The following is a 9,459-nucleotide window of genomic DNA, read 5'->3' as shown; positions in this document are numbered from 1 at the left end:
CACAAAGTCAATGTGATAGGAAGCGAGGGAGGGCTCTTGTGGGGTTTTTTTTCTTATCAAAGCAACGCCACATAATCATATCCTTGGGCAACAGCTTATTATACAAGGTGCAAACCCCAGTGCTTCAGCAGACGCACACACTCACACACATTCAAACATAACCGTGAAGAGCTTTTTGGTTTCAGCTGAATTTCTGTATTAGTATCTACAAAAGCATCCCGTTTGTTAGAAGTAGGAATCAGGGGATCTTTTGTGGTTTGGTGATGTTGTTGCTCAGAAGTCGTGTTTGCAGGGAAGGACACAGTGGGAGTTAAATGCGAGAGCTCAGTTCACTTGTATGGATTACCTTCTTCAGCTCTCAGACGTTTATTGATCGGTCCATCTTTGTCTGACTGCTGTGTGTCACTCTCCTGTGAAGAGAGAGGGAAGTGCACAAGGAACAAGGAAGGGGCAGATTCCCCCATGTGCACACGTGTTTGTGCACATGTACTTAACCACATATAGATATAGAAAGAAAGTGGGCACAGAGGGGGAGGGGGAGCAATAGAATCTAGAGACAATTATTAAAACCGTCACTTCTCCAAAGACACCCGCTTAATTAATCAATCAATCAAATGCCAACAGTAAAATCCAAAGCAACGGAGAAAGATATCAGATATCACACACACACACACACACACACACACACACACACACACACACACACATATATATATATATATATATATATATATATATATATATATATATATATATATATATATATATATATATATATATGTAATAGAGCTCCTAATTTCACCACACAGATTGTTATCTAAAAAGCTCTTCACCCCTGTGTTATTTGTCCTGCTGCTGCTCCGTATGTGAGACACAGGTAAGACTCAATGTTGTGGGGACCTAAAGTTTTATTGAGACTAAAAGGTAGCACCACAATGTGAGTCATTACATTGTAAAGCGAACGAATGTTTTAATATTTTGGGTAAGGGTTAGTATTGGGCGAGTAGTGAATCTGATAAAGGTTAGAATACACCTTAGAAAACAAACATAGGAAGCTGTAATAGAGACTAAAGTCGTGCATCTAAGTGCTTGAAAACCTCCCCGCCAAATAGGTCTTCTCTCCCCGAGGAGAAGTTCCCCTTTTTCGTGACAGAATGCTCCACCAATCCCATAATAATCTTGAATCCTGCAGAAGGAAGAAAAGGCTGACAAGAGAGTCACAGTTAAGTCGAGGACACACCTACGCGGTCTATTATCTATGAGTAATATTGTGAAGGTACCCTTTGTGATATTTCTCTGGAAAAAAAGAACATCTAATTCTGCCATGTGCAGTTGTTATGTATGTTTGGCACATCCCATTCTGAACAAGCAGCGTTCAATAGCTTACACAACTTCAGCCCCACCACCTGCAGCTCCCTGTGAGCACCATTGTCCTCGTTGGTTTTCTTGTGCTCCTTTGTGTTTCTTGTTTGTTTCAATCATTTATTTATGAGTTATTTATGATATTTATGAGTTTATTTTTGTTTTTTTCCTATTTTTCAATGGATGTTGGCGTCCCTGTGTATCTAATTGTGGTTTTCACTTCCTGCCTTTGCCCCCCAACATCACCAATGCTTCATTTTCTTTAATTTGCATATCTCGCCTTTCTGTCTTTGTTGTATTATATATGCATTTCCCCAGTGTTCTTTGTAGCCCTTTAGTTTTTTTTGTATCAGTGCTTCTTGATCCTATCCTGACAGTTTCACATGGGATTTCTGTTACCAGTAACTTCATTTAAATATCTGTTGTGTTAGTGTATCAAGCCTGACGCCAGTGTCTGCGACTAGGTCCACTTTTTGTCCAAAAAGGAGAAGTGGCTGACAGAGATACAGCCTAATAACTGCCATCTGCATCTCATTAAATATAATATGGCTTTTCCAGCTTTTTATTATTATTACACACCATCTCAGTAAAGACACCAAACAGAGCATCAGAATGGAGAAGAACAGGGATTTAAGTGACTTTGAACATGACATGGTAGTTGCATGACAGGCTGATTTGAGTATTTCAGTAACTGCTGATCTACTGGGATTTTCCCCACACATTCATCTACAGAGAATGGGCCAAAAAAGAGAAAATCTCCAGTGAGGGTAGTACTCTGAGTGAAAGTGCCTTGTTGGTGCCAGAGGTTGGGGGAGAATGGCAAGATTGCTTCAAGCTGATGTGAGGGTAACTGTAACTTGATGGGACAATGGGACAAGCTTGGAGTGATGACTCAATTTCTGAAATATCTGCTATAATCGTAGGGTCGGAATTTGGTGCAAATAACATGAAAACATACATTCTATACTTCTTTGTATCACCAGTTCAGACTGGTGGTGGTGTAATGGTGTGGATAATATTTTCTTGGCACACTTCAGTTCCCTTTGTCCCACGTGAGCATTGTTTAAACACCATAGACTACCTGAATATTGTTGCTGACCACCATGTACCCATCTTCTGATGGCTGATTTTAGCAGGATAACTAAGTAAAACTAAGCTAAGCAAAGTCTCAATTTATTATGAACCATTTTCATATTTTTATTAAATAGAGTTATTGCAGGTTGGGGCATAAATGCGTTCAAGACTGTAGTAAATTAATCGTGCCCTGTGTGAATAATGTGATGGGCGTTAGAAGGCATGATGAATAAAGTGTCAAATCCAAGATTTTCAGAGTTGGCTTTGTATATGGAAGAAGATGTAACAAGGCAGGTATTGTCACACCTGCTGATTTTATATGCAGCGTTCATGATCACAGATGCAAGCTTAGTCAGCGATGCCCTTGTCTGCCACCACATTAATCTGAATTAACTCCCTCTTGCTGAGGTGTACAGGTGTGAAAGAGCAGTGTGCAAAAGATCACACTGAGGGAGGGGGGGGGGGGGGGGGGGGGGGACTATAAGATAACAGGAAGGATATGTGAGGGTGAAAAATCTAACGTATGAAGGGATTATCTGACATCCATAACTTTTCCATTACAATGTTTTTTTCATTAAATATTTTAAGGTTTAAACATTTGTGAATAAAATATGAGTTCATGAGTGTTGTGGAAATTTTGACACAAGCAGGTTGTCGTTATTTAGCCCTTTCAAAGGGGGTCAAACAATACAGAGTACAGCAGCAGTCTGCATGTTTCCTGATCCTCCAGTCCTCCTCTCCTCCCCTGTGTCTTTCTGTGTTCGTGCTAATCACACCTTCTGTTACAGCTGTTCCTCCTTCTTTGCTTCCCGCTACAGCACACCTGTGATAATTAACTCACCGGTTGACAATTCTGTGATCAGCTGTTGCTAACTACTTAAGGAGAAGGAAGCCCGTCAGCTAATGCTGAATTGTTAAGCTGGAAACAGTCTGTGTTGCTGGCGCTTCTTACTAGATGCTTTGTGGTATTTTGCTCCTGTTTCTTACCTGTTTTTTTTTTCTCGTCTGCACAGGACTCCTGCTTCTCCATCTGACGCGACTTACTGAGAGACAGAGAGAATATTTTCCTGTAGGAATCAACTCTGTGGGTTTACCTGTGGGAGCCAAGAAATCCTCTGACTACTATTGCTTGCCTTTGCATTACTGTTGAACAGCCACTGTAAATAACCGCACTGAACTTATCATCCTGAGTCCGCATCGTGTCCTGCAGAACTCTCGAGTTATGATAGCATGACATTTGACATAGAAGAAAATCAAGCATAGAACCATTGGACAGAGCTGGGGTAATGAGACACCGTTTAACACAATCATTACAATAAAGAGACAACAGACACAAAAAACTGGTACAGGACATAAAAAACAAAGACGACTGGTATAGGCCTGATTACTAATACTTCTCAAGATGTATGAGAAAAGGAAACCCAAAGGAACCAAGAAGTAAACAAAACAATAAAGAAGAAAACAGAAACACAGAGAGACTTTTACTGCTACAATTACTACTATTAATAATAGTAATAGTAAGAATAAGAATAATAGACAATTAACAAAACCGGAGACTAAACAACATTACAAAAGTCAGCCTGAGTATTAGAATCATAAGGGAAACAGGAATTAAAAACTTTAAGTAGTAGAACAATAGAAAAAAATCGAATATACAAATATATTAACTAAAGATTTCTAATTCAAAAACCAGTCCCAGAGACCATACTGAATATAAGTGAGGTCTGTGGCATTGATGATCGGGTAGTTTGTCCTATGTGGGATAGTGCGGATCGATACTGAAATATCGATTCCTCCGATACCAGTCATTTATGTTCTAGAATCGATTCTCACATTAAAATATCGATATTTTAGTAATTTAGGGTAAATTTGTAGTTTATCATTAACAAGAACACAGTGGAAAGAAACTATATCATTCGGATTGTCTACATTGGAAGGAACTACTTCCTCTTCCGCCTTTCATAGTCATGTGCGAAATATGGCTGTATAAATGTGTCGCAGCCCCTTGGCGTGCGCACTCACAACAATGACTGAGCGTAATTGGAGTCATGTGTGGACGTATTTTACATCCACAAACAGTCGAGACGTGGTTTGCAATACATGTGGCAAGAAAGTGAGGTGTTGTGGCAACACCACAAATTTGTCAAACACCTCAGAGTAAATCATATCAGAGAATCGACGAGCGTATATTGAGGCGAACTGAAGAGGAGGAGTGGACATGAACAGGTGCTGCTAGGGCGAGACAGACGTCTCTCACGGAGTCCTTTAGTGCTGCAGGCAGGCAAGGTGTTCGAATAGCGCACAACTTCAGGTTTTTTATTTCTATATGATGAACTCTGCATTATGAAGTGATAAGAACAAGTAATCTGATGTCCTGTAATCATTATGATGCTATAATTTGAGATACAATAAAAGATACAATAAATAAAATACAGTTTTGTACAAAGTATCGGTATCAGATCAGTATCGTCGATACCACCCTGAATTTTACTTGGTATCAGATCGGAAAGGAAATCAATGGTATCGCACATCACTAGTGTGGGAGAGCTGACTTAGTGTTTTTTAACAGCAGTAATGATCAGACTGTGTTACTCTTGCACCAAACTATCTTCAAAATATTCTCTTCAAACGTACAAAAAGATGATAGATTTGCTTTTTGCTTTCCAGCAGCCTGAGACATTATTTTAGACTTAGTCATTCTAACAGTGACCTTTGAGAAATACTGTGATTGAAATAACATCAGCATTGATCCAAATCCAACAGTTTCTTAAAACAACTAAGCCATTACAGCAGGTCAGGCATGGACATTATTTTTTCTGCAGAAATGATTGTCAGAAGGTTATCAGGAAGTAGAGCAACCCTCATTTATTTGAAATGCAAGGGAAATATTGTTATTTAACTTACCTTATTCATTTAATTGACATTTTATTACACTGAAATGCTGCTCTAAACTGCATTGTGTGTTATAAATGATGTTCTTTGTGACTTTGGTCCCCTGTGTAACAAGCTTCTCCCATGTATTTTTTGGAATATCCACCACCTTTCTCATGATGATCATTATCCCATGATTTTCATGGAGCTCCTGGCCATGGGTGATTGATGGTCACCTTATTACAAAGGTTCATGCTGATGATCTTGTAGCCCATGCCAGCACTGTGCAGGTCTACAGTCTTGTCCTGAATGTCCTTTGACAACTCTTTTATCTTGCTCTCAGTGGTGGAGATGTTGGAATAGGACAAAGTGATACTGTGGACATGATAAATTTAAGTTACTTCAATTAAGTTTAATTCAATTTGATTTATATAATGCCAAATCACAACAACAGTTTCCTCTAGGTACTTTATATACTATGTATAAGATAAAGACCCTACAATAATACAGAGAAAACCAAACAATTAAACAACCCCCTTGAGGAAGGACTTTGGTGACAGTGGGAAGGAAAACTCCCTTTTAACAAGAGGGTCTGCTTTTCAGGAGTATCTGTAATTGATTAATCCATTGTTGATTCTTGGTTTTTGTTTGATATCCTGTCTCTCTACATTAAAATTAAACCACAATGAAAATTAGAGACTTTATTTCTTTGTAAGTGAATAAATATACAAATTCAGCAGGGGGTCAAATAAGTATTTCTCCTAATATGGGCGTATTATGTGCATGCATCTGTGTGCACCTGCAGGTGTTTTGCGTGAGCAGGCGCTTTTGGACAAGTTCATTTCGCTCAGTTGTTCATGGTGATTGATTTTTGCAGGGCTCAGTTGACTGAGCAGGAAATGAAAGACTCCAGTCGACGGATAATGCAGCCTTTTTCCTTTTGAGCTTAATTATCCATCAAGAACCAGTGACTAGAACAACTCGACCCTACAATGAACATGAAGCACAGGGTTAATTAGACAGATGCTTGAGAGCAACATCAGTTATAAAGATTGTTTCCACACAAATGCTAATCGTGTGTCAAACTATGCATTATTGGCTATCCCCTGAACACAGTGAGAGTAACTGATACAAAAACAATGTGCAAAAAGGCTGCAATTAACTGGACTTCACTGAATCCCAGAGAGCAAGGCTGTTAAAGCATTGTCCCATGCAAGATGTATAATTCTCCTTTTTATAAGTTGTTTCAAACAGACTTTCTAAAATGTGTGCTGTCTTCATAGTAGGGGAGACCGGGGATAGTTGTAACGTGGGTCAGTTGTAACAATTCCAATTTCTCCAATCAGGGCTAAGTTTCAAATGATGTGACTCATCCTGTGCATGCCCAATTCAGTTCTGCTATCACATGTGAAAAATCAGCACATTTTGTCAAACACAGACAATTTAACACGAAAAAAAGTAATTTGTATGCCAAAAAGTAAGTTTTTCTACTTTATTTCAATTTCTAATAGCATTATCTGCTTTGCAGTTAAACTCATCAAACTTGAATTATGTTATTTGTATGTCTATGGGGATATATTCTGTGTAGGTCTTTAGTGCTAATGTTTTAGCCGTTGGCTGTAATGTAAGCTAGTTCATGGCTATAGGAGTCTGGGTCAGTTGTAACAGCAACAGTCTGGGTTAGTTGTAACAATAATGCAGATGTTACAACTTACCACACTATTACTTTAACTTATATTAAACAAGTTGGGGCAACGACATCAGCAGAGAGAGGTTCACTGGTCACATTTGTATATGCGGTTAATGCCATTGGCAACACAATTCCTCCACTGTTTGTGTTCCCACACATACATTATGCAGACCTCTGTGTCAGAGATGGACCAGTAGGAAGCACTGGTAGTGGAAATAAGTCAGGATGGGTGCAAGAAACAGATTTCCTCATCTTTCTGAAGCACTTTGCAAACCACATCAAGGTAAACCCTGAAAAAAATAATGGAATTGCGATGCTGGTGAACAACTACATTTTTTCAGCTTCATTGTTATGTTTAAAATTGGTGCAAGAGTTGTAGGTTATAATGCCCACTGAGCCAATGAGGCCAAACTCAAGGAAGACCAACCAAAATTAATGAAATATTCATTTGCAGAAAATTCCATAATTTGTCTTTTTTGGGGGGTTGGAATATGCTCAAAAGTTAGATTTCTGCATTCTGTCACACACACACACACAGCTACATAAATGGCTCTAAGTACAGTCATGTGTTGAATAAACAAAGATTACATGTTAATATTTTGTTAGTACCCTTATTTCATTGTGTTACATTTTACCCCAGGATATGTTACAACTAACCCAGACTATGGGGTTAATTGTAACATTTCACTCTTTGTGTTTGAGGCCATACCATGCAATGGGTAACTGTGCTGCAGAGAAAATAGCTGCACTATTTAATAGCAGAGACATGTAAATACTTTGCATTACATTTTGAATCCACTACCTTTAAAAGAGCTCCAATTTACAGACAGAAATGTCAAAAATGTTACAACTATCCCTGGTCTCCCCTAATTCGTTTTTAATGATTTTTTTTTTCAATAGATTCAGTTTACTTTCAGAACTTGTTTGTGTTGGGCTTTCATTAAACCTACCTAAAAGAAACATCAGTATTTCATTAATACAAAATGACAATTTCTGTGGATACTGACATTGTTGTATATATTTTGTAAAATAATGAAGATCAGAAAATTGAAGATCGATCTAAATCTGATCTTTCTTGTTTTTTAATTCAAAAGGCTTGTGCTCCTAAAAACTGCTGATAGATCTCTGCAGGATTTAGAAACTGCAACCTCATTAGAAAAGATTCAGGTGTGTATTCAGCAGGATTGGGGGCAGAGATGCAATTCATTTGTTCAGCACTAAACCCTCTGAGCTTTTACAATGCAAGTTTGCAATGAAGACTATATTATACAGATTTAATCACATGAAAGTATAAGCATTTCTGTTTGCTGATGTTGCTAATTATCTGTTTCCAGAGCTTTTTTTTTTAACATTACTGCAGTCACATTTTTGACCAAGGCAATATTTCTGCATGTCCTTGCATCTCTAAGCATGTGGGAATAACAGCGAGAGTTGAAGCATTTAGAAACAGATCCTCAACCATCTGTTCCTAAGATACACTTTTTGCATCTCTACCAAATATGAAAAATATGCCCTCAATAATACACCACATAATGTTGATGCACAGTACACTCAAATTACCAGATGCAAAACATGCTATCGGGTTCATTATAATATAGGTAATAGAAATACAATGTGCAAAAAATACATTTGAAATGTAAATCTTTAAACCTTTGTGATTAAATTTTAATCAACAGAAATTTTATGTAAGCAACTATTACGTAAGAACCTTTTGTAACGGGTCATGGGTGAACTCTCAAGTGGCTTACTACAACAGCATCATTTCGCTGCACTATTAGGAGAAATTACTGTGGTAATATGGCCCATTAGTGCAACAATGTCACCCATAATAGGATTACTATCCTGATTGCTGTCTGTAACAAAAGCCATATGTTCCAGTTACAGGTGCTGTCCAGCTTGAGCGAAACAGTCTGCAAATTACGATGAATTAGGAACCATGTGCTCATATTTCATGGGGGGACTCATAATGAGATGAAAAAAAAACCTCTTCGTGTCCAGAAATATCTAAACAGCTCTACTTCAAATTCCCAAATGATCCTCCTGACTAAATACCATTACTGCAAAGTTTAAAACTTAGGCAACACTGGTAGTGAACACTCACAGACATTTTATTAGGTATACCTTGCTTGTACCGGGCTGGTCCCCCTTTTGCATTCTTTAATTCAACAAAGTGCTGAAAACCTCAGAAATTTTGCTACTATAGATACTGATACGAAACTATCCCCCGCACTTCCATCGATCGTGAGCTGTTGCTGCAAGGCAGAATGGATCTCTGCTTTTATGTTGTTCGTGGCAAATTCTGAGCATTATCAGAATGTCGCGACAGAAATCAACATTTATTGGACCAGGCGATATTTTTTCAATCTTCTGTTACTCATTTTGGATTAGCCTGTGTGAATTGCAGAAACAGTTTCCTGTTCTTACCTAACAGGAGTGGCATTCATGGTCTTCTGCTTCTGTAG

The sequence above is a fragment of the Maylandia zebra genome, linkage group LG15, assembly GCF_041146795.1.
Source record: "Maylandia zebra isolate NMK-2024a linkage group LG15, Mzebra_GT3a, whole genome shotgun sequence".
Lineage (NCBI taxonomy): Eukaryota > Metazoa > Chordata > Actinopteri > Cichliformes > Cichlidae > Maylandia > Maylandia zebra.
Note: the sequence above shows the minus strand (reverse complement) of the source record.